Below are 6000 nucleotides of genomic sequence, written 5' to 3'. Positions count from 1 at the left end.
TGTGTGTGTGTGTGTGTGTGTGTGTGTGTGTGTGTGTGTGTGTGTGTCTGAGTGTCTGAGTATCTGTGTCTCTCCTTATCTCCTTATAAGGGACACCAACCTAATCCAGTATGACCCCATCTTAACTTGATTACATCTGCAAGGACCCTATTTCTATATAAAGTCACATTCTAGGTACCGGGGGTTAGGATTTGAACATAACTTTTTTGGGTGGGGGTACAATTGAACTCTGGGGTGAAGGGATGAATAACCAGGGCTGAGCTGGGACGTTCCTGTGAGACCTAACCAAATGTTACTAACTCTCTTTAAAGAATCCTTCCTCCTTTCCCCTCCAAATGAAATTTGGGTTTTTCCAGGTGATACTATTTTGGCCATAGGCTTCTCTTGTGCAGGAAGCTGCTTTGCCAGCATCCCGCGGACCTTGGATCCTCAGCAGTTTTGAACCGGCATCAGGGCCTCACTGCTTATTCCACATCATGACTTGTGAACCGATTCAAAAAACCCATCATGTTATAGGGTTTTTCCTCCCTCTCTGCTTTGTTCTCCTCCCCCTCTCATAGTCATTCTCATTGTCACCCCCAAATCCCGGTTGTTTAGTAAGTTAGGCAAGTTGAGTTGTAGCTTAGCTTCACTCCCATTCCAGCCATGTGCTCAGAGATATCTTCTCCAAACAAAAGTGGTCAGATGCTCAACACAGTATGTATTAGGGTTTTCCAGACAAGCAGAGCCAATAGAATGTATGTATGTATGTATAGAAAGAGATTTATTATAAGGAATTGGCTCAAGCAATCATAGAGGCTGAGAAGTCCCAGGATCTGCAATCAGCAAGTTGGAGACCCTGATTGCTGATGTGTAGTTCCAGTCTGAATCTAGGGCTTGAGGAACAGGAGAGACAATAGGGTAAACACCACTCCAAAAACCAGCAGGATCAAGACCCAAGAAGAACCAATGTTGTAGATTGAATCTGAAGGCAGGAAAAGACTGGTATCCCAGCTCAAGGCAGTCAGGCAGGAGGAATTCCTTTTTGTTTGTGTGAGGGTCAGCCTTTTTATTCCATTTAGGCTTTCAACTGATTGAATGAGGGTCACTCCCATGAGGGAAGGCATCTGCTTTGCTCAGTCTACTGATTTAAATGTTAGTCTCATCCAGAAACACCCTCACAGATATACCCAGAATAATGTTTGAACAAATATCTGGGCCCATTTTGGTCCAGTCAAGTTGACACATCAAATTAATCATCATTAGATGATTCTCTCCACTGAGAGAAATTCTACAGATAGCTCTTACATCTGTTTTTTCTTGCCACTGTCCTTAGATTATTTTAGTAGCTTTCTAATTGGTTATCCATTACCGATGGCCTCATAGTTCAGTCTCCACATAACTGGCAAACTAAATTTTTTTAAAAAGCCACCATCCCCAGCTTTTTCTTTTTCCTGTCTACCCCATTCTACTCCTTGCAAAATTAAAAAAAAAAAAAAAAGATGGGTAGAATTCAAAATCCTTCATTTGGTATACAAAGCTGTTCCCAAATTAACCTACTATACTTTTCTTAGCCATTCTTTGTAGCATCCTGACCTCCTGTCACACTGAATTTTTCATTTATTTTCTTAGAGACCCTTTTGGTATTTTACTCTCACAGAAGCCCTTTGTTCACATCAGATACTCCTATTATCTTGCTTACTTATACATTTATTCTAAACTTATGGAAAACTGCTTGATCTGAGGCACCTGGGTGATTCCGTTAGTGAAGTGTCCAACTCTTGGTTTCGGCTCAGGTCGTGATCTCAGGGTTGTGGGATTGAGCCCTGCATTGGGTTCCTTTACTCAGTGGGGAGTCTGCTTCCTCTACTCCTCTCCATCTGCCTTCCAAGCCCATGACTCTTTTTCTGTCTCCTCTCTCTGAAATAAATCTTTAAAAAAATCTGCTTGATCTATTTGTTATATTCATAAAGCATATTCTCCACATTACTATAATGAAGCTTCTAATTTGTGGTCTGTTTAAATAGCTCTCGCTATCACAATCCTAGGGTTTCACAAAATATGCACCTGGGAATGGTCACCTCTAAAAAACAATTCTTTAGAAAAAAGGGTTTCCTTTTTTCTAAAGAATTGCAAAATGTGCCCATTATATTACCTCAAATTAGAATTTTGTAATATATATGCTGAAGACTCTAAGAAGGTCTTCAGAAAAGAAACCTATTTAACTTGGTCTAATCTAATATTTGACTATTTTAAACTGTGATTTATTTTGCATTTATACTGGCTGAGAGTTTGTTGAGCTTCTTGGAACTATGGGTTGAAGTTTTTCATATCACTTGAAAAAATTCAACAACATGTCTTCAAATGTTTTTCTGCTCTCTTTATTTCCTTTCAGGATTCCAATTATACAATGAGATCATTTGGTGTTTTCCCATAGTTTGTCAATGCTCTCTACATATATTTACTGTTTTTCAACCTCTCCCTGCTCCTGGCTTCAATATGAATACTTTAAATTTACCTGTCTTTATTAGTCCTTTCTCCCTCAGGGTTCGATTTTATACTAAGCCTCTTCCATGAACTTTAAAAAATAATATATACTGCATTATCATTCTTTTTCGTGCTAGAATTTTCATTTTGGTTCTTTGGTAAGTTTCCATTTTCCTGCCAGAAATACCCTCATTTTATCTATCTTTTCCTATAAAACATTTCATGTCTGTGTAAGAGTTATTTAGAGCCTTTGCTTGTTTCAATAAATGTGTCATCTATTGGTCTGCTTCTGTTGGTTATGTTTTCTTTTCATTATGTGTTACATTTTCTTATTCCTTCTCATATCTCATAATTTAAAATTTTCTGTTTGACTATATAGAGTCTGAAAGATGAAGGGTATTGAGAACAAAGTTGTGACTTTTCTCCTTCCCTCCTTGTGGAAAATGAAAGTGGAATGTTCCGTTTTCCTAACTAAGAGTGAGAGCTTCAGGACACTTTCTTGTAGAAATGGTAAGTATCTGCAGGAAGGAAGACTGGGAGTCTATACCCTGGCTGAATATTTGCTTGTATATTACTTCTTCTGCTCTTTGTGCCTGTTTGAGTTTGAGAAAATGAACAAGGGAGAGACAATAAAGTAAAGAGAGAACATCAGGAAACAAAGTTATAATGCTATCCTCAACAATAAGAACACGTGAGTTTTGTGTGAGTCAAGTGGACCAACCAGGCTTGTGTTGTTTTGCTAGCTGTCCCCACAGAGGGTTGCCTGTCAAGAGTCTAGGGGTGGGGACTTAGAGTAGAACCTAGGGGGAATATTGAGGCATCAAAAGGGCTTAGACTACATTGATGAACTCTCACTGAGGAGGACTCCTGTAGTACTTTTTGGAGAACTCATACATATCCATTAGGGAATAGGAAAGGAAACATGTAGGGTATACTTGAAAGTAATGATTTTACTATTTCATAGCTGATTACCCCACCAGGGTTCAGAATGCTTAAAAAACTGGTTATATTTAAGTTTCTGTCTACTATGAGGAGCTATAAGCCAGGGCTTGAATGTGTCTAGCCTGCTTCCCAGTGCAGTGCCTTGTACATAGAAGGTGAAGTGTGTTCCAAATGTATATATTGAATAAATGACCAAAGAAGTAGAATCACCACTTGTCCCCATATACTCACTGCACTTTATTTTTCTCCCTAGCACTCATCATATCTGACATTATATATTTACTTATGCATTTGGTTACTGCTTATCTTCCCCACAGAATATAAGCCCAGTGGGGAGGGCTTTCCTTTGTTCACTGTGTGTCAGTAGGACTTAGAACAGTGACTGGCACCTACTATGTTCTCAATAAACATTTTTGAATGAGTGCTTCTTCTGTATGCCATACTCAGCACACAGAATATGTTGCTGGGGTGGGGCAGCTAAAAAGATATAGTCATGGCAAACATTTGATGTGTATTTTGGTAACATAGATAAAACTGAGGCAGGAGAGATTTTTGATGCTAAAATAGTCTTTGAAAATGAATTTGTAAAGCTACTCCAACAGGCCTTTCTTAAAAAAAAAAAAAACAAAAAAACCCCAAAACCCTTAAGTTTAAAATATATCTTTAAACATTCACCTTAGCTCACATCTTTTATAAATTATAACAATACATGTTATAGGAAGGATAAAAAAGAAACAGTTCTCAATTGAGAGGATTATAATCTAAGAAATTAGCTGATCAAATATTTAAAAAAAACAGTTGAAAAGATGTTTGAATGCTGGCTAACATGAAGCTTTATACAGAAATTAATGAACCTGCTTAAACGGATAGAGTGAGTAGGACTTTTGGTGACGATTTTTCTTCTTAAGATTTATTTATTTATTTTTGGAGAGAGAGTGGGAGAGAAAGTGAAAGTGTGCATGAGCAGGGGAAAGGGGAGAGGGAGAGGGAGAGGAATCCTCTAGCAGACTCCCCACTGAGTGTGGAGCCCAACATGGGGCTGCAGGCTCTATCTCAGGACATGAGATCATGACCTGAGCTGAAATCAAGAGTTGGATGCTTAATTGTCTGAGCTACCAGGCACCCTTGGAGAGAGGCCTTTTGAAAAAGAAGTTTTAAATGCAAAAATGAAACAGCCTTACACTGAAACTGAAGAATTGTTTTTATCTAATAATGTACTTATGGAATGTATGTGCTTAGAATATTTATTGACTTATAGTCCTGCCTCTATCTTGCACATAGGAAGGGCACCAAACCATAAACCAAGTGAGGGAGGAATCATGCCTTGGGTAGTTTGTGACTGTCAGAATGATCTGGTTTTAGAGTGTTTGTAAATAGGGCTTTGGTTGACTTCCATCTGGATCGCTGTTGGTCACATCCTAGACAGTGAAGCTAGTTCATAATGTGTGTGTGCTAGAGAGTAAAAAGAGAGGCATTAGACTTTTGCTGTATGGCCCTGAGTGTTGTGCAACAAATATATTCCCTGAGAAAGTAATGGACAGCCCAATGAGCCCATGACCCAGCTCTTTGTTTCTCTTTGTCATCATATGATTAAGCTGCAACCAACATGAACAAAGGGTTTTCATCCCTTGTAATCAGAAAATAGGATCGTAGGCAGGAGCACCAGTCACAACACTATTTGTTTTAGTTAGACATAGTGTGTAAATGGAAGAAACACCTTTGAGATTTTACCTGATGTTCCTTAACTGCTTAATGATAAACCTTAAGGCAATGCCAGGACTTCAGGAACACCTATCTTAATACCACACTTCCTAAAAGCATGTGCTCTGACGTCAATGAGGTGTTGTTTCACCACGCAGGAAATTAGCCAGAAAAATAATCTGCAAGTGGCAATTTCTACAGTAATAGATTTTGATGAATATTTTTTCAAAAAGTTCTGCTGATGCTTCACATGGTAATGAATCATGCCAGATTACATCAATCATGTTGCGTCACTTTAAAAAAACAAAAACCAAAAACCAAAAAACAAAAACCAACAACCCCCAAACCACAGTGTGGCTGTTAAAGATAGAGTTGTAATGGGCCATAGTTAAGAAGCCTCCATTTTTAGAAGGAAAAAAATTCCATAAATACTTGATACTTAGTGCCCAATTGCCAAATTAAGAAAGGCTTCTAAATTCTCTCTGAAAGGCAGACAGGAGACAGTTTCATATTTAATTTTTAAAAGATATATACTAAGGAAAAAGGATCATCTAGAAACAAATATTTAAAGTCACGTGTAACCAATTCACAAATCAGATTGATTGGAATTGTTCTCAAAAGATGGTCCAATTCTCTCCCACTTGAACCCAATTCTTAGTTTATGAACTAGGGTGGGGTGTATAGCAACATCTCTATGTAGAAACTAGTGGGCACCACAGAATGATTCACCTAGAGAAAGCTAAAGGTGAAAAGAGGGAAAATGAAATCATCTTGAAAGGTTCTACATCAACTATAAAGTTCCCACGGAAGATCTCTGTTAGTTTGATTCACATGAATTCTATTTCTGTAGGACATTGATGCTCTAGGAATCAAGGAGCATTTCCTTTTAAG

This window comes from Callorhinus ursinus, unplaced genomic scaffold (genome assembly GCF_003265705.2).
Source record: "Callorhinus ursinus isolate GAN/ISIS: 27379988/994484 unplaced genomic scaffold, GSC_fseal_2.0 scaffold15, whole genome shotgun sequence".
Classification (NCBI taxonomy): Eukaryota; Metazoa; Chordata; class Mammalia; order Carnivora; family Otariidae; genus Callorhinus; species Callorhinus ursinus.
Note: the sequence above shows the minus strand (reverse complement) of the source record.